Source organism: Netta rufina (assembly GCF_964035555.1).
Source record: "Netta rufina genome assembly, chromosome: 4".
In the NCBI taxonomy this organism is placed as follows: Eukaryota; Metazoa; Chordata; class Aves; order Anseriformes; family Anatidae; genus Netta; species Netta rufina.
The window spans coordinates 13,391,370-13,410,821 of NC_140127.1; the positions used below are offsets into that span (position 1 = coordinate 13,391,370).

The following is a 19,452-nucleotide window of genomic DNA, read 5'->3' on the forward strand; positions in this document are numbered from 1 at the left end:
TTCTGTGCCATTGTCAATGCTTTGTGTTTCTGGTGTCTGTTTTCCTTTGTTTCCGGAGAAATCTCCATAACAAACTCCCTGGTACCGGGAGGAAGGAGACCAGGCTGGAGAAGTACGAGAAAGGGCAGCCTATGAACATGGCCAGGGTATATGCTGCATTGTAACTTCACCTTTGCTAATTCTATTCCTGAAGTCTCCAGTGGCACAGAGACCCCAGGAATGAGATGAGGAGGGGGCTGCAGGCCAGGGCACAGGAGGGGAGGCGGAGGGCAGTCCCTGTGCCCAAGGGGCAGCCTTTCTCTCTGGCAAATAAAATGGCCTGAGAGAGCCACCCCCAGGGAAGGGGCCCTCAGCCCCCCTGACCCTCCTCCTCCTTCCACACCAGGGCCTCTTTCAGGCTGCACAAGCCCCCTCCCAACACGGCCATGTTGGGCCTGGGGCATGGCGCGCCATCACAGCGGCCATCACAGAGGCCTCCTGATGTCCCTATGGCATCTGCCCCCCTGCGTCGTCCTGGCGCCTATAAAAGCCCCTGCGCCTGGCCCCCCGCTCGCTGATCTCCCAGGCCCTCTGGCGACTACCAACGATGGTTGGCATGAAGAGGACCTGGGCTGACGGCTGCCCACCCCTGCGTGGGACAATTTGGTTCCTGGAACCAGAGAAGAAGTGGAGGCGGAGGAGCGCTGGCCGAGACGGAGCAGCCGCGGCGGATGGTGTGGAGCCCATGGAGGTGGATCCGCCTGCGGAGGAGGAAGAGCCCATGGAGGTGGATCCACCTCCATCCTATCTGACATGGCACAGCGTCATCGTGCCAGGGCTCCCACCAGCGAGACCATACCACCGTCTTCGCAGAACCGCCCGGACTGCTCCATATTCCCGGCCCTGCCTCCGCCTCCACAAGTAGGGGGGAGAGGCCACCCGGTGACCATCACGCAGGCTTGCCTGCACCGTGGCCTCTCCCCCTCCCCTCATCCCCATCCCCGTCCCCTATCCCCACCTCTCCTGCAGAGGTGTCATCTCTTCTGCACGGAGTCCCAAGCACTGGGCAAGAGTGCACTCGGCTTCCTCTGGGCTGCTGCACCGGGGCGACAGGAGAACCCTTCCCAAGGCCACGCTGGGCATGGGGTGTCTCGGCCTGAGGACGAGAAGGCTGCCCAAGGGGTGCCAGAAGACGAAGCCCTGCCCTGCATGGCGGTGCCCAGAGAAGAGCAGCAGATCCCTCAGAACAGTGACGCAGACAGCTGCTCCTCTGAAGAAGCAGAAGTCTTCAGGTCTGCCTGGAAGAAGCGCACGAGTGCAACGTAAAGGCCCTTCATGGTGCTTGGTTATCAGTTCTTCCCAAGACAAGGCAACAAACTGATAGAATAATCATCAGACAAATAACAAATAAATACATTGCAACAAGGACAATAATAATAAACAACAACAACCAGTAAAACCGCTTTCCTCTCTTCTTTGGTGTCATTGGTCCCAGCCAACAGGGCTTCATGAGGGGTAGGTCCTGGTAAATAAATTTGATTTCCTTTTATGATAAGATCACCCATCTAGTCGACCAAGGGAAACCAGCTGATGTCATCTTTTTGGATTTCAGTAAAGCTTTTGACACAGTTTCCCATAGGATCCTACTGAACCAAATGTCCAAATGCTGGACAAAACCATCATACGATGGGTGAATAACTGGCTGACAGGTAGGGCTCAAAGGGTTGTGGTCAACGGGGCCACATCAGGCTGGTGGACGGTCACCAGTGGGGTCCCCCAAGGCTCCATTTGAGGACCAGGTGTTGTGAGCAAATTTGCTGATGATACCAAACTGGGAGGAGCTGTTGACTCTGTGAAGGGTGGAAAGTCCTTGCAGAGAGATCTGGGCAGATTGGAGAGCTGGGCGATCATCAGCTGCATGAAGTTTAACAAGTGCCGGGTCCTGCACGTGGGGCCGGGCAACCGTGGCTGCGTGTACAGACTGGGTGACGAGATGCTGGAGAGCAGCCCCGCAGAGAGGGGTCTGGGGGCTGTGGTTGCCGGCAAGCTGACCATGAGGGCTACGAAGATGTCAAAGGGCCTAGAGGGGAAGACGTAGGAGGAGTGGCTGAGGGCACTGGGCCTGCTCAGCCTGGAAAGAGGAGGCTGAGGGGAGGCCTCATGGCGGCCTACAGCTTCTTCACGAGGGGCAGTGGAGGGGCAGGCGCCGATCTGTTCTCTGTAGTGCTATCCAGTGACAGGACCCGAGGGAATGGGGTCAGGCTGTGACAGGGGAGGGTCAGGCTGGACAGCAGGAAGAGGTTCTTCACTGAGAGGGCTGTCGCGCACTGCAACAGGCTCCCCAGGGACGCAGTCACGGCACCGAGCCTGTGGGAGTTTAAGGAGTGTTGGGACTGTGCTCTTAGTCATAGGTCTGAATTTTGGGGTAAACCTGTGTGGAGCCAGGGGTTGGACTCTGTGATCCTTGTGGGTCCCTTCCAAGTCAGGATATTCTATGATTCTATGACTTCTGAAGCACAACATACTGCCAGTGCTTGTGGAGAAATCATTGCATCTTTTGATACCACCCCATCCTCAGTGCAAGCCTGACAGCATCAGGAGAGCCCTTCAGGCTCTCAAGGAGTTGGTCCAGTCCAACAACATCAATGTGGATGCAGGAAAGAAGCTGTTGCCAAGGGAAAGAAGTACACTTCTTTACAGGTAACAGAAATGGCTGTTGCTGTGGGTTATGGCAAGCTGACCTGGATGACTTACTCAGCTTCCTGACATCAGGAAGTGATTGCAGTGTTTGTGAATATACTTGCCTGTGGTGGACAGGTTTCTAGGCATGGAGATTGTTGTTCATGGTATTTGTGTGGCAGGAGGACAAAGACATCACAGGTGATGATCAGCAGAAATCACAATGCCAAGATCTGTGTGCACCTAAAGGGTGGGCAATAGAGAATACAGGCAAATTCACCAAACTGAACCAAACCCAACTGCTGATAGCCCACAGCTCCTTCATCCCCTACCCTGCATCTCTCCATCTCTCTGCCCCAGTTCTCTTGATGAAACAACTGAGAAGAAGGAAAAAAAAAAAAAAAAAAAAAGCTTCCCCCCAACTTCTATGTTGGATCCAGCTAAGCTTTTCAGCTGGGCTGAAAGGAAACATTTCCTGTGGGTTCTGTTTGTTTATTTCGCTTAGCTGTTTTAAATAGCATTTAGGGAAAGAAAAATATCTTTGGAAGGTATTTGCTTTGTTTGGAAGATATTTCAGTGAAGCAGTGTTGGCTATGTGTTTAAAAACGAGAGAGGCAGATATGACTTGAATGTTACTTTCCAGCTCTGGTGTGCCTTACAGATTGCAGTGTTCGCTGTGAATCTGGGAGAATAACACAGTTGATAAAAACAATTGCCACGACTTTCTTCCCATGGCTTTGAAGTTAACTGAAGTTGTGGCACCTCTTTCTGTAATTTTACTAAAAAAGAGAGTTTAGTTGTAGAAACGTGGTGTTTTGTCCTGTCCTTGCCTGGCACAAGATGTATAGAAATAACTCTTGAGTTTACCAGAATCACAGTGCTCTGCACGTGCTGAAAAGGGATGACAGTTTGGTAAGTGTGGTCACAAAAATGGGAATTGCCATCAAACCTGGGGGTTCTGGACTCAAGCCATGCCAGAGGGGGCACTATCACGTTGCGTGACAAATCCATGAATAACAAGAATTAGTTAGAATAACTTTGTATTTGGTCTCGTTTCCTTCTTGGCACTGGTCAGTGAAGGTGAAAGCAGAAAGGGCTGCTTACAAAATGCCTCGTGGATGTAAGCTGGGTCTCTGTGAGCTTTTTCCTGCACTGCTTCAAAGGGTAGTCTTTTTGATTTTGCAGCATTTGGGGGCTGTCAAGAGCACTATCGTGGTCTCATTCACGCTCTTGTTACGCTCTGGGACCTCCCAAAACACTGCTGGATCTCTTCTGTTGCCTTTGGTGTTAGAGCAGGGGCCAGGATGGAGCTGGCTGCCCAGGCTGGCTGATGCTGTGCATCCCTTGCATGGCACCTGCTGGGAACCATCCCTACACGGGCAAGAAAGCACAATGAGTACCGTGCCATAGGTTAGAAATGGGAGAAAGACTGAAAGAAATCGGCTTTCAGTGTGACAGTCTGCGTTACAGAAGTGTTTTTAGGAAGTCGCCTCCTGCTTTTTAGATGGCTTATTTGTTTAATTTTAGCAATTTGAATTAAACTTTTTCGCTTCACCTCACTTAGCTTCCGTGTGCATAGAGGCCTAAGCAATTGATATGACTTTTGCTGTTGCAGCTGTTATTTTCTCAGGCGTGTTTCTGATTACTGTTGTCTCTGTTGCAGTAGTTTGTTCTGCTGCAAAAAGGGAGCAACGCGCTCCTATTCTGTGTGTATTTTATTAATTTATCCTCACATGCATTGCTTAAAAAAAAAAAAGCAAAGAGGAAACAAAAGCAGGGCTTGGGGTCCCCACTTCCAGACATTTCTCTCCAAGCAATGAGTTTCTCATCTGTTTCTTAACATGTATTAAAAGCAGAAAAGCAATATACTACTTGGGATTTACTCTGGAAGTAGCTGATTTTTAGATTGTAAAGTAATCTCATTGAGCAGCTGAAGAACGTATGATGCTTGTGATACCGTATCTCTGCCATTTCTGTGCTTGGCTTTTGGCGTAAAGCCTTGCTTGCCTGAGGCGTAATATCCCAGCAAGACATCCACACTGCCGTGCCTTCAAAACGTAGAGCCGTTTGTTAACAATATGGGATTGTTTCTCCAAAGTCACTGTAACCCTAATTGTCTCCCCCAACCCCTTCTGTCTGTAAGAGTAAAGGAACATTTTGCATTTGCTTTGTGTGACTGTATTGTGATGTACCCACCTTCTTGTAGACTCCTCCTGAAGCCTAACCGAGTAGCAGAGGATGGATATGTTCCCTGCAGCCTGCTTGTGGTGGTAGTGGGGGGGCTGATTGGCGTGTCTTCTGCCTGTCTGGTGGTATTAGTATTCATATCAAAGGAAGCTGTTTGGTTCCCTTTCTCCTGGGCAACCGCAGGAGTCGATCCCTGCTCCCTGATGTGAATGGCAACAAAGGCAGGGGAACCATTCGTTGATTCAGAGCAAAAGAGCCCAAGCGGGTGCTTTGATTTCATAGAAACCCTGCCCTGGGAGGGCTCTGCAAGGTTAGTCTGAATGCCTTCCTCGTAATTGTGACTCCCAAAGCGTTTTGGCAATAAAGCAGTGTGAAAGACAAGCAGGCAGGCCTCACAGATAATTTTACATTAATAACGATGACTTAGAAATGCCACTGTCAGACAAGTGATTCCTCGGTGAGAGTCAGACCATCATTAAAATATCTAACGCCAGAGAGGGTCTACACTGGTGGTAAATGGGTTATTGACTTTCAGCTCCTGTTTTGACTAAAACTATATACGCAGCCTAAGGACTCCAGTGGATCCCAGTGCCTAAGGTGGTAATGTATTCTGTAAATCAATAATATATTAGTAATAAAAATGACCAAAGCATACATCCATTAAGGATTCATAATAAAAATTTGTTTAGGTTATATACTGCGTGTATTGATTGCTGCTATTTAAAGATAAAGTATGTCTTTCAAGCAGAGTGCTTATATGCATAGCTGCCTACATTTTAAATCCATTTATTTTTAATATGAAGATGAACTTAAATAACATGAGGAAATATGTATGAATAGAAGTCAGTATTTTAAATTGCAAAGCATTATAGGGATGCAAGTGTGCTGAGAAGCCACAAATAGATGTCTGACATTGCTGAGACCTAAATATTGAGCCGTAGCAACAGAATAAGCAATGTACGTGGCACTCGCTGGCTGCAACTCCAGGCTTCCCGGTAGCTTAAGTTTCTCTTTTCTTTGCACCTTAACATTGAATTGCTCACCTTTCTGTGTCGAGGTATAGGAGATAATGTAGTATAAGGTAACATATGCCCTGCTTGGCGTGAATGGCACAGCAGGTTTGTGGAACAGAGCTGTCAGCAGAGTGAAGACCCTGCATCTGTGCAGTGCTGCTGGCTTTCTGTACCTTTCCATGTCTGACATGAGTGGCTGCACAGTCAAAGAGGACTTAAGGAACCACACTGATACACGGGATATCTGCATCAACGTGACTGGGATGTTGGGTTTGCTAAAAAATGCCTTCAACCCATCCCAGTAACATCATACCAGGCCCATAACTGCCTCTGCTGTTGATTTGGTGTTGTGCTGTGCCCATACTGGAAGGCTGAAGGTAAAAAGAAATAAATAAACGAACAGGCAAACAGAAAGGGAAAAGAACAAACAAACAAACAAAACAAACAAAAAAAAAAAAGACAAACCTACTGAAAATGTCAGTGTAACATCTATGCTTTCATCTGCCCTTCCTGTCCATGTGGCTGAAGGTCCAATGCACCTTCAGCAACGAAGAAGCACCTCTGGTAACAAATGGTTGAGAAAGCAATTCAAGTGCCGTAGCTGCAGTCTTTATGTTTCCCTGCAACAAATAAAAACTGTTTTAGATTACACAGATTATGGTTCATTATGAAAACAAAGCAAGCCTCTGACTGAAATCCCATCTGTTGGTTTGCATTAAACAATTCCCTTCCTCCTCCCTGGCATCTTTTATTCCTAGGAATTCAAGGAAGCTGTCCTGGAACATTTTTGTCCATTCACAACCACTAGATAAAGGCAAGATACAAACCTTTTTTGCATGGATGAGCGCAGCAGGTATCTGCATAAAAGCTGACTGAGACATTTTTATTTTTTATTTTTACTGAGATAATAAATTCGGCAAGTTCCTTGCTGCCAAACGTCCCTCTCTCTTCCTGTTTTCTTTCTCCTAAATCTTCATAGATCTTTAAAATACAAAGAGACTACTATGATCAACAAGCCAGACTGTGCACAATAGAGATCTCACCCCGTGATTTGTGAATCAGGCTCCCATATCTCCAGTTTGAGCTGTAACATATCTTCCAGAAAAATACCCAGGCATAGCTTAGGGACTTCAGCTGATAAGGAATACATCACATACCTAAGTAAACTGTTCCATGGTAAATTACTCACACTGTTAAAATATGTACCTTAATTCTAGGCTGAATTTATCTAGCTTCAGCTTCCAACCATTGCATCGTGCTTGCCTTTTGCTGCTAAAGAGCTCGCTGTCCTTAGAAATAGCTTCCCTCTGTAGAAACCTCCAGGCTGCAGTGGTTTTTTTTGAACTAGTTAAACAGACTTAAGCACCTTTGGTGTCTCACTGTAAATCTGGTTTTCCAGACTCTACTTCATTTATTTTTTAAAATTTATCTTAAGCTCTTTTGCAAAACCTCCTTCAAAGTTTCTGACAATCTTTTTTGAAGTACAGAAACCACAATGTACATGTTCCCCTAATGGACTCATTAATATCATATGCAGGGCAATTTTGTCTTCCCACTTCTCCTTGTATTCACCTCCTAATAGTCACAAAGATCATGTTTGCCCTTTGAGCCACTGTGTAGTGTTCAAATGCTTATCAATCATGCAAACAGTTTTGTTTCAGAGTGCTTGCTAGGCTGTGGTCTCACATAATGAGCACTTCTTGTATTCCTCCTTGGGCTTGCATTTGTCTGTGTTAAAGCATGGTCTGCTCGAACAGCGTACAGATCAATCTGCAAAACTGACAAGGTCCATATCATTACTTAACATTTTATCGGGTTTTGCACTGACTGCAGATTTGGCAAGCCTCGAGTTTATTTTCTTTCAGATCATCAAGAAGTGCGTTGAGTGATACTGGACTGATGAGGTTCTTGCTGAACTTCCAGAAATGCATCAAGTTGGGGTGACAATTCCATGTTTACATTATTTTTGAGAAGCAAGAGCTAATGCATTTTTTCCTGTGTGCAATGGGAGTTATGTTCTGTTCTCATAACCTTGATTTCTTTAAGAGTTGCCAGTAGCAATGTACCAGTGTCCCAGATCGAGTTAAAAAGCAGCACGGGCTTCCTAAGAGGGTGTCTTTTTTCTTTTTTTTCTACAAACTCTTAGATATAAGGTATCTAATTCTGCAGAATGAAAAATGTCGGGCTGTAGCACTTGCTGTTATATCTTTCCTAATATCGGATGGTGATAAAGAGGTGCTTTTGTTCTCTGAATTATGAGTACATCTGCTTGCTTCTTTCCAAATACAGGTTGGAGTGAGTTGGGGGATATGTGCAGAGGGTTTATTTAATGCTTGATACCTGGCTGTGTTTGTCCTCTACACCTCACTATTTTAAAAATACTGCTGCTACTTAAAAGTTTTACGAGCATAATTTTTCTTAATCTGATGGTAGGCAGGTTTTCTGTGTTGTTGTTGTTTTGGTTTTTAATACTTGGAGCTCTCATAACTGCAAGCTTTGTTTCCAAACTGCAATTTGTACTTGTTAACTACATTGCTGCCTTTGTCTTCTTTTTCAAGCGAGGGTAAACTTTTTAACAAAAGTTTCTCTTTCTCATGATTGTAGAGTGGGGAATTTGTCACCTGGAATCGGACTTCTCAATTTACTGCTTGCATTGAAATGCTTAAATTTTTATTTTTATGCAGTTTGGTGTGAAATATTTTCATCTACAGGATGCTGTTCTGGGTAAAACCCCCAAGCAGGTATCTTACCAGGGAGGGCTGTGGTCTTAACTTTGCTTTCCAAGTTAAATTGGTTTGTGATTATTTGGCCATCGGCACCTTTTTGTGTTGGTTTGTCTTTGTTCAACAGACATAAACCATAGGAACAGGATCCTGTATGAAACTACCCTCAGACAGTCTTGCTATAAAATTTCCTTAATTTTTTATGCTCAAAAGTAGGCAACAATATATTACTAGTTTTGCCAGTTGTGTCTGAGACTTCTAGCATATACTCCTCAGGTAATAATGCCATGAAAAAATTTCAGAGGGAGATTTAGGAGCTGCTCTTCCTCGTTCCTTACCTGAGTCTGGGGGTAATGGCAACCTTCCACCAGAGCAACATCCCGTGTGGTAGCACCTTCACCCAAAAGTCCTCATGGCAAATGTTCCAGTGCTTTGATAACTATTTTTTTTTTTTAAAGAAAAAATGGGTTCAACACCAGCCTTTCTCTGTGACCTTTGGTATTTTTAGGTAGTTCTCTACATCCCCTGCCAAACAGATTTGTTAACCCTACCTCTGCAGAGTGTTGCCACGGTAAATCCTGTGGGGGTGTTTCTAAGGTGCTTTACTAAGGAATAATAGGAGGCATGGAAGAATAAAAACTAAAAAAAGCCTGATTTCATTTATAAAGGTTTTCCCTTGTACTCCAGCAGTGCCCTTGGAGGGCAGTGGTAGCAGAACAATTTCCTCAGGTACGAATTGCAAGCATGAGATGGTGGAAATATGCAACAATTTTATTCTGAGAAAAGGCAGAAAATTCTAGATGTGAGGTATGTATAACTCCAGGATAACGATGCCTGAAACACCTACAGAAAGAGATGGGTGTTAAAAGTACAGGAAAACGTGCTTGAAACGGATCCTTTGTTAGAAAGCTCACAGAAATGTGCCGTAACATGCTTACATTAGAAAGTTAACTAATAACTTTTAACTAACTTTGCCCTTCCAGTTCTGCTGCAGGCTGCCTCTGAGTTGCATCCCCGCTGCCTGTGATTCCTCTGCTGTCCCAGCAGGTTTGAAAAAGCCCAGCTTTTTCTGACACTGTATCTGTAGGGGAACAGCCCCATTTTTAGGACTGGAATCTTCCATCAGGTGTTATGTTGAAAACTTTTCTTCGCCCTTATCTCTATCTGGTTTTGTTGGGCAGTTAGATTTGTGTTTGTTTGTTTGTCTGTTTTTTTGAGGACAGATCAACAAAAGATTTAATTTCATCTACTTAGAGAGAGAGCTCTTGCAGGAGGAGAATCTGAAACAGAATGAGTGAATGTGTTGAGAAATAAAGCCTCCCATCCATCATAGCTGGTTGCAGTGTGTTTTTCCTGAAGCAAGTTAGATTTTCTTCAACCATATTTTCATGAAACTGGTGAGCATTGTGCCCTCAAGTACATCTGTATCTGTTTGTCACCCATGCCACATGGCTATCCTTTTCTGTGCTACCATCGTCCCAATCCCGAATGTGCATATATCTCCTCTTCTGTTAGTTTAGTTTAAATGTCCTTTGTGGCACAGACCCTCTTTGGGTTCAGTTGTACACACAGGTGTCTTGGCCTGTGGCAGAGCCCTGTGCTTTCCCACAGGACGAGCCATAAATCATGATATCCAGAGCTCCAGAGACTTACATAAACCAGGGTTTCCTAAACCCTACAGGTTTCATCTGGTGCCACGTTGCTTTCATTGAGCACAATGTCCTTGTGACTTTATTCATGCTTGGTTTTGCTTCCACCTTGGCGTGCCCCAGCCACCCTGGTTTGCCAGTGGCAGTCACGGTAGTACCGCAGGACAAGCATCCCTTCCCCGGTGTGAACCCTATGAGCCCTCAGCTCTTTTGCAGACCTCTTCACCTGGCTCTTTTGGGAACAATTAATCTGTTCAGAGCATCTGGGGAGTCTGCAGGTAAGCGTTACTTCAGACTTTTTTCTCTGCCTCACCTTGAGATGGGCAGTATCGTGTGTGTTCATATTTACACCCATGACCATACGCAGTATTTCCAGATCAGTATCTGCACAGGATGCATTAGGGGGAAAATACTTAACCCCAGTGTTTTCTGCGAGCAGGTGGCTGCAATAAGAAACCTGGACACTCTGAGATTTTTGGTTTTGCTTCCTAGCAAGCGAACCATTTTGTAGAGGTAATTTAATTCATTAGTCTTAATGTTTTGTTATTTTCCATTGAGGAGGAGAGTTATCTGCAGGAAAAAAAAAAAAATGTATTCCCTGAAAATCTGTTTTTATTTGGAATATATTTCCACCTGGAGCACGTGTGTGCATTTCAGTTCATTCCTAGAAGTAGTTCTCCTATTGTTCTTTATTTTTAAGCTTGGTGGAAGTAGATAAAGTTGGCCAACGTTCAGATGAAAGCATACGCTTCTGCAAAGCTTTTTTTAGATGTTAGTATATTTGGAGTGAAATCCTTGATCTTTCAGAGTCAGAGGGGAGTTACATTAAAGGCTTCATTGAGAGTCAGGATTTGGAGGGTCACAAAGAATGGCTCAACAAAGCCTACTTGTTAGTTCTTGCTAAAGCATCAGCAAAAAGGATGTTGGACCTCACGCCTCTACTTCTGAGGTGGAGCTAATAGATGCCATGCTTTGCAAATCCCTATCCAGCAGCTGGGGATGGGTTGCCTTTGTAATGCGGCCAACAGGTCGAGGGGAGATGATTCTCCCCCTCTGCTCTGCTCTTGTGAAACCCCACCTGGAGTGCTGCTCTGGGGCCCCCAGCCCTAGGAGGACACGGATGCACTAGAACAGGTCCAGAGGAGGGCCACGAGGATGCTCAGAGGGCTGGAGCACCTCTCCTGCAAAGACAGGCTGAGGCAGTTGGGGTTGTTCAGCCCCATGTTACACACATCATGCATTTATAGAAGCGTGTGTGTGTACATATGCACATATATTATGTATATATAACATTTATGATGGATTACAATTCTGAGAGGCAAGATCTTCAAGCAGTCTGACTTCTTTATAAAACTTCCGCGGAGTTACAGCTAGTGGAAAGAGCAAATTCTCTGTTGCTATTTATGGCAGAGACTCAAAGAGGCTGCGATGTCTAAAGCACCAAGAAAAATCACAGTTATTTATTTAATGGTCTACCGTTTAGCCATATTACTTCCTGAAAAATGGCTAGGCTTCAAGTTCTGGGTAACTTCTTGTAAAATTAACTCTACGGGAGTCACTCTTGGCATTCAGTGATGTGACGGAATTGGTTTAAATGTTAAATGTTTGGCACCCAAAATTTGTATACAGGTCTTTGAATGATAGCCTGAGAAATTCTTCCCTTTTGCCTGCCTTCCTTTCTCTCTGGACATTTCTTCAGATTTCACACAGTTCTCCTTTCTGGGCAATGCAAACTTAAAAATAGATTTACTGCTTTGCTAAACAAGTCCATAAACATCACCGAGTAATCCTCACCATGCTGTTCATCATTTCTTTAATAATGCAGATATTTCTACAAGAGCTTTAATGGTCCCCTTCAGAGGCTATTCAGGGAACTGTAAATCAAAATTAAACTTTAACTTTGAGGAGGTGTTACTTGGTAGGAATACATTATTTGCTGTCACAGTATTTCAGCTAAACCCCAAATACATCTAACCTGATTTGTATCTACCATAAAAAGGATTTCTGAACCTGATGACTTCTGGATTGGGTCCTGATTTTTTTGTTTGCTTGCTTGCTTGCTTGTTTATTTGTTTTTGTTAATTTGTGTGTTTTTGTTTTCCCCCACAGTGGGATAGAAATCAGGTCTAGTCTCCTTGGTCTCCTTATCTTTATCCCTGTCCTGCTTCCTGTAGCTCAGTGCTGCTACCTCCCAGTTCATGGTGGTGCAGGTGACGGGGAACAGCATGTCCTCAGCTCCTGGGCAATATCCGGCTGGGGACACCATTAATCCTTCTATGTATATGATTTAGTATGTATTGAAGCCCATTCAGATGACACCTAAAAAAAAAAAACAAACACAAAACTCTACTGGTTAACAGGGAAGTTATTCCAGATTGACATTATTTTAGCATCTGTAAGAATTTAATCTGGTGTTTTAGGTGGAAGCGGTAATAAAGAGTAATGTCAGAAGAACTTCTGATTTAATACAAAATCTGAAAAGGATAAACATATCCTTTTTCCTTACAGGGGCTAAACCCTTGGTACTCATTTACCTGAGTGCCTCCATGAGCATACCTGCTATGGTGGTTGATAAAAGTTTTTATCTGAGATTAAAAAATTAACCTTACTAATGGCTATAATAAAAAGCTACAGTGGAGTAATTTAAAATGAGGTGAATTTTGTTATTACTCAAATTCCACTCGCTTCACCACATTAATTTGTACTGAATTAAATTTGAGACTTCAAGGTTGTTTGGCAATGTCAAAGTCAAAGCTTCCCTGCTTTTTGAAGACAGCTAAGCATCTATTGTAACAGCAGTAACTTGGGGTTGGGTAGGTGGCATGTTTTTCCTTACCCAGGGCTCTGGTGTGGTGTGTGGTATGTGGATTTGTTATAAAACAAACAAGCAAAAAGAAAGAATGGTCTCTGTTGCACAGAACTTAACATTTCCTTTATTGAGAGCCCCAGCATCTGAATTTTGAGGACGAGGATTTCAGGATTTGAAACCCTGATATTTAAGCGATGTCTGTGTTAGGCTGGAGGATAACTTTAGCATGAGAGCTGTTTATGGGTCTTCTGTTCTGCAGCGCAGGACTTCAACCCCAGGTCCTTACCCTATCTTTACAGTTTTCCTACGCTTGAAAGTTAATTTCCTCACAGGAACACTGTGAATTTAAAGAGCAGTTGTATCCGAGTATTTTCTTGTCCGTGTCTTTCATTACAAATGAGATGATTCACTGCAAGGGAAATATCCTTGGGAATAGATTTTTCCCATGATGTGGCCTAAATATTAATATTCTTGCTTTGGACTGTCCCCTTGGAGACAGGATGTCTTTTGTCTGTTGTTCTCAGCTTGGTGTTTGTGCTTTAACTAAATTCGGTTAAGTAACATTGAACTCAGGCTGGGACTGGACTTCTGACCTCTAATTTGAAGGTAGGTCATCACGTTATTTTATAAGAGCACATTAAATTCAGCCTCCCACCCTTCCTTTTGGAATGCTTTGGTTCTTTTCCATGATCTTAACTAACTTTTTGTGAGCTGAAACAGCTCTGCGCCCAAGGAGAAACCTCTATTTTCTTTTTATTCCTGCTGTTTTCATTCCTTGGTAAACTACTGAGTTAACCTGCCTGATGAAGGGCTCCAGTGAGCACCAGGATGGGCACGGGACCAGCAGCTGAAGCACGTGGGCTGGAGGCCTGAATAGGGCTTCAACACCGGTGGCCTGGTAACGTGGCTCATCCCGGTGCTCTTCTTGGCCTGGCCAAGCTTTTCGTGGTGCTCCTGTCTGCATCCTTGCCTGTGCTGACATGGAAGCTGTGCTCTCTGTGTGTCTGCTGGCAGCTCCTACAGAAACCCCATCCCATGTTGTGCTGCATCCTTCTCCTGTGTCCCCTCTTCATTGTGAGAGAGTGTGAGCGTGCTGCCAAACACCCACTGTAATTTCACTCAGATCACCTGGGAGCAAATCTCTAGCAAGCATCACTTGAAGGTTATAATGGAAGTAGATTAAGCAATTTATGGAACCATTTTTGACCTCAAATTCCACATAAAATGCACAGGGAAGGACTTTTTTTTTTTTTTTTGACTTGTATTTGGTTGTCTTTTCTGGGTTGTTGCACAGGATTGCATTTATTTTCGTTTTTTTTTTTTGCATACTCCGTTCCAGAGGATGATCCTGCAGTTAGTGAGGTCTGCTCACAGCTGGCTGTTTGCTGGGTGAGGGTGGGCTCTGCTTTGGGTAAAGATGCACAAAGGAAAGTCGCAAATTGTTCTGGATATCTTGTAGGAAATAATAAAGCCCAGGATAGCCCGGGGTATTCAATTTGTATGAGGAAACACAGGCTGAAGCCACATTCTTCACCTTCTGGGGTTTCTTCCTTTCTGGGGCAGGTTTTGGAATGCTTAATGGCGAGGATAGTTTTCTCATTTTCATAAACAAGACAGAAATCAGCTGAGGTCCGGAGGGGTGAGCCAGGAGTGGAGTCCGGCCCTGCCTGGCTCCAGCCCTGTGCTGTCGGGGGCTCCAGCCATTTGGCCACGCTGCCTTCCTTTCCTCCCTGGAGAACCTGGCTATGGATGCTGGAAGCATCCCCTGCAAGGGCTCGGCACCAGCCACTGTCTGTAGGCTCCACCTTTAACCCCTCTGCGGGCTGAGAGCAGAAGGAAGGCTCCTCTACCCAACCTGCTAGAAAAGACGCAGGCTTCCTGGCTATTTAATCTGTCATCAGCATACGCAGAGAAAGCAGGGGAGAGACGAGAGCATTTCCCTGTTTGTATTCTGATCACAAGTTTCCTGAGAACTTTTAACCAGCCGGTATTTTTAATCTTGTCAGAACTAAACTAATATTTGTGAGCATGGAAAGGCTGGGGGGACGGGCGCAGTGCAAATGGGAGAAATGTTTGTTGTCGCTATCTTTAACTTGAGTTTTTGTTTGCTGCCAATATTGTTCGTCAGATCAGAGGCCAGATGTAATTTGGATTAAGGGAGAGAAGAAACACTGAGCTCTGTTTGCATGCTGCAAATGAATGCGGTAACGCTGCTTTGTTTCTTAACAGGAAAAGTGGGACCCTGGTGTAGAAAAGCACTTGGGCATGTGCTTTTCTCTGGGGAGCGACAGTCATATAAGGCCTTGTAACCCAAATGGGATTTCAGCCTGTACCCATACCAGAGTAGGCTGCAGAATAAGAGGGTGGCTTTATATAAATATATATAACTTTTTAATTTTTTTTCCTCTTGCAGAATCAAAATGAATGGTTGGAATATTAAGTACTGTGAAATTACAAACACAGAAGCGTTTCTCCAAACTAGCAGGAAACCTTTTCCCCCAGTGTGGTGTGTTTGCCTTTGGGAACAGTAAGTCAGGTGTTTAGCTGGGCAGACCAAATCCTGTGTAGAGCTTGTGAAAATAATTATCTCTACATTTCCAGCTTTTTGTTTCGCCGTGCTTAAATATGCACTTAAATTTCACTCCGAAAAATCTGAGCCAGAACATCATTTCTCTGGGAAAATTGCATATAATACCTAATTAAAAACATCATCCCACACTTTTCTTTTAAAAGTACATCTACTACCGTCATGCCTCTAAATGTAACAGAGCTCAACAAGTCTCTAGCAGCCAAGAAGAGACGTAATTTAAAGGCTATTTCAGCATTTGATTAAGCACATAGTGATAACTACAAGCCCATGCCCTGCAGGCATGACAAGAGGCAATTATGTTCTGAGGTCAAAAGCAAGGGGGAGAAAAAGCGCAAGATTTTGATGACTTACTTAATTTTCCAGCTCCTGAAATTAGCAGAGACAAAGAAGTTCTAAATCGCTGAGATAAAATCCTGTCACTGACTGTGACTGTTTCTCCCTCTCACTTTGCCCTGCGTAAGCTCAGGAACATGGGTTGCCACCAAACGGCCGCAGTTAGAAGACTCAAACTGGCACACGATTAAATGTTAAAAAAGGAAAAAAAAAAAGTGTTTTTCAATTTTTTTTTAGGTTCAGCTGTCTGTGCTAGATTGATGTCTGCACATAGGATCCTGGAAAAAGGCACCTGTTTTCCAACGTAGTGAGCAGCCGTCAGCTCTTCTTGACTCCCAGCCAACAATTAGGTCACTTATTTAGGAGATTAAATAAGGAGCTCAGTGAGAGACTGCAAAGATAGGGAGCTGCTCAAAGGAGAGAGAATGGATTAATGAATTAATACAGTCGTGCTGTGTATTTCACAGATGGGCTTTGATGTATCTTATTTCATAGCAAGAAGCACACACAAATAATAATAAAAAAATCTTTGCTCCTCACTGGCAAACCAGTAAAAATGATAAAGTAAGATTATCACATAGGGACACAATGTCAACAAATGTGCTTGCAAAGGAGATAAACAACCAACCTCAAATCTCTCTTTGGAGTATTTATTGCAGATATCAGGGTAGAAGAAGGCCACGTGGAGCAACTCATTTGACAGAGAATGGCAGGATGGAAAACATGCACCATTGATTTCTCCTATTTCATTGTATTATGGTGTTCCGTTATCCCTAATTCCTGATCCAAACAAAGCTCGTCCAAGGTGTCACATTTATCATTTGCCACATATCCAGGATGTAACTGTTGATTGTGTGATACCACAGTAAGGTATCTGTAAGCGAGAGCTGTCCTTCTGATAGCAAGTGGTTGAGTGACTGTGTGAGAAACAAAAAGGTGAATTTCAGTATATAGCAAGCCACATCTGGAAATGTTTGCATCCATCCAGGTATTCTTTAATGGGAAGTAGAATATGAGCTGTTTGGTTTTCCCTTTCCCATTCCCATTGACATTCATGCAGTTTTAGTAGATAGATGCCATAAAGTCTCACGTGCATATAGAACATATAAGAAATGTGCTCTCACATCTGGTACAGAACTGTATGCAATAGCTTTTATTAAACCTCTGTATTTTCATTTTAACTGTAAAATCCTCCACTAGAAGCCGTAAGTACTGCATCATCCTTGTTGATAGACTTGCTGTGAGATTAGGACACTGTCTTTGCCCTCAGATAAACTTCTATTTTAATGAAACCATATTGCTGGTAGCAGCTCCTGATGTCCTATTTCTAATAAAACATGAGAGTTAAGATTAGCTGCATACGTACAGGATTGCTCTTTGACAAATAAACCAGGTTTGTGTAAGTGAATTCCCAGTCAATTAATTTCTATGATTTTTAAGCAGGGTTTTCCTCAGCCATCGTATCTTTTAATGCCTGCCTTCCTTGACAATATAGCATAGTTACTGCAAAAGAGGCATAGGAATTAATGGCAAAAATGCACTTTCTGAAGCATGGTGACCAGAGGTTTGAGTTTTTTGTTTTCTTGTAGTGGGAACTGCAAAAATAAATTAATTTTAGCAGCTGTCTTTGTGGTTATGGTAGTCCACAGACACATCCACAGCCCAATGGAGCAAGTGGCCAGAGAGGAGCCTGCTCTGTTTTCAACCCTTTGCTTTTGCATAATACAGAACTGGTCATTAACCTCCTAGAGAAAAGTATCCAAATTCCCCAAGAAACTGGCCAAAACTTAGTCCCAAACAGCTAATGTTAGCTGTATACCTCATCCTGCCATTTTCTTGGCACTTCATAGAGTCCTCTAAGCACACGGCAGTAGGAGAGAGTACTCTTGGCCTCAGCCTTCTGCCAAAATCTGCTCGAAACCACCTGCCTCCCATACCTCCAACCTGCTCAGGCTTAGTACAGAGCTAGCAGAGAGCGAGCTCACCGCAGCTCCTTCCTGAACCTGAAATTTTCTGGTCAGCAGTGGGCCTGTGATCGCGAAAGGTAATGCAGGCAACTAGAAACTCTTCCCTTTTGCCATCAAGTCAAGCGTTGGGCTTTTTTCTTTGCTCAGGTCTTGTCTATGCCTCCATGTCCTGTTCCTCCTCTACTCACCTTGTAGTTGGTTAGTAATATCAAGCCAAAGGTGAGAACGAGGAATTACATCTTGGAGGTTTGTGCTTTTTGTCCTGGCTTTCCCCTTTCTGAAACACGAGGATTTGATTTCGCTATGGGCTTATTGCATTAAACAGATGTATGGTGCAATAAGAGACCAGGGCAAAACTGTTACTCTAATCTCGGGAAAGAAGCACATCCTCCATGATCCAAACCCCGAAGCTATGGTAATTGGAGAAGCTATTATCGAAGAATGAAATGCATGTCTGTCTCAGGAGTTTGGCAATTAGTCCGCAGCCCTACCACATCACTAGTATCTGCTTTTAGAGTAATCCCCGCAAAGGCACAGAAATGGAAAGGTTCATCTGTCCGATAATGCGGATCTCAATGAGACAATTGACAGTAATGGGATGTTGCACAGGAGTTAATGTAATGTGCTGGATCGCTGCCTGACAGACAGACAGACAGAGGCAGCCTTCATCCAGCTAAGGGGTACACAAACAGCAGTGCACTCTTTTTCCATAAGGAAGCACGGAGTTTGTGCACCAGGTTGAAGTTTTATGGGAGAAGACATTGATGCAATGGCACATTGTCCCTACAACTGGAAGCCTTTGTGGTGTGGGGTTTTCATCCTTGTAGAATAAGGAAAAGTAGGGGTTGGCTTTTGTTTCGGCTCGTGGCCAGCACATTTGGCTGGGAAACAAGTAGATGGTTCCCAGCTTCACAATGGGATTCCTGAGAGATCTTCTGGAAGACATGTAACGCTTCTGTGGCTCAAATGGGAGTGACAACACGTAGCTAGTTCACGTGGGTGTGAGGGCATCGATGCATTCACGTTGTTCAGGCTGCTGAAGATCTTTAGATCAAAGGGGCTGTGGAGATGAGAAGTATTGCTGCTTCTTGTCTTTCAAGTTTGTGTACTAACACTTTAGGCTTTGTTTTCAAGGCATCTCAAAGCACGTTTCTTTGTTCATTGCCAACATGGAGCCAACTTTTTTTTTTTTTTTTTTTTTTTTTTAATCAAATAAGATTTCTGATGTCAGTTTAAATGAGCTTCCCAAGCATGTGGCAGTATCGAGTGCACGTAGATCAGAAAATATCACTGCGGGTACCAGACGTCGGGGTGGTTACCAGAACCTGCAGGCCAGCCCCTGGCACGCTGCAGGCGGTGCTGAAAACCTTCTGGCACCTGTGTGTGTTCTGAGGACCTGGAAAAGGACTGGGAGCAATGCAGATGTTAGGGCAGCTGCAGTCATGCTGAGCAGGTGGGATCCCGGTGCTTGCGTTGCTCATGGACAGACCATTTCCCCCAGCTGATCAGGCACAACCCAGGGC

At 44.2% G+C, this 19,452-nt stretch overlaps 1 protein-coding gene across 16 annotated transcripts in view; it reads left to right on the plus strand.

Annotated features, from left to right (window-relative positions):
* ADGRL3 (adhesion G protein-coupled receptor L3) overlaps positions 1–19,452 on the plus strand; it is a gene marked incomplete at both ends in the record, with an annotated part of 315,376 nt that overhangs the window by 35,715 nt on the left and 260,209 nt on the right. The gene's annotated exons all lie outside the window — the stretch shown is intronic.